Source organism: Nannobrachium achirus (assembly GCF_963921795.1).
Source record: "Nannobrachium achirus genome assembly, chromosome: 8".
Taxonomy (NCBI): Eukaryota; Metazoa; Chordata; class Actinopteri; order Myctophiformes; family Myctophidae; genus Nannobrachium; species Nannobrachium achirus.
The window spans coordinates 24,826,202-24,826,900 of NC_137817.1; positions in this window are offsets into that span (position 1 = coordinate 24,826,202).

The window sequence follows — 699 nt, forward strand, 5'->3', positions numbered from 1 at the left end:
AAAATCAAAGTCATTATGCCTCCGGTAAATGAGGATTCAGCTTGCAGATGTTTTGCTATTAAATTGTAAATTTCATTCTACTGTTTACCTATCCAAGACCTCTAAGGCTGGACTCACACATATGCTTGAAACATCTTCTCCGTATCGTCTGAGAATGGCCACTGGGGGCGCCGTACTAATGCATTGTCAATGGAAGGTTGTTTGGTTTTTTGTCGTTGCCGTGTCTCAAGCTCAACCGCAGCCTGTCTTTTGGCCAAGAGACACGGCAACGACAAAACACCAAACAACCTTCCATTGACAATGCATTATTATGGCGCCCCCAGTGGCCATTCTCAGACGATATGGAGAAGATGTTTCACGCAAATGTCTGTACAGCGCCTTACTGTCCACAATTTGTTTATATTAGAGAGAAAGCTGTGAGTTTGAAATGTCCATATATTCACCCCTTCCATATAGACCATTACATTACCAGTACTGTGAGTGTGTGTGTGTGTGTGTGTGTGTGCGTGTGTGTGTGTGTGTGTGTGTGTGTGTGTGTGTGTGTGTGTGTGTGTGTGTGTGTGTGTGTGTGTGTGTGTGTGTGTGTGTGTGTGTGTGTGTGTGTGTGTGTGTGTGTGTGTGTGTGCTGATCCCTTAAAAGCAGTCAGGCCTTAATTAAGCCAACCCTTGTACTGTTGAACTAACACCAACGATGTGTGA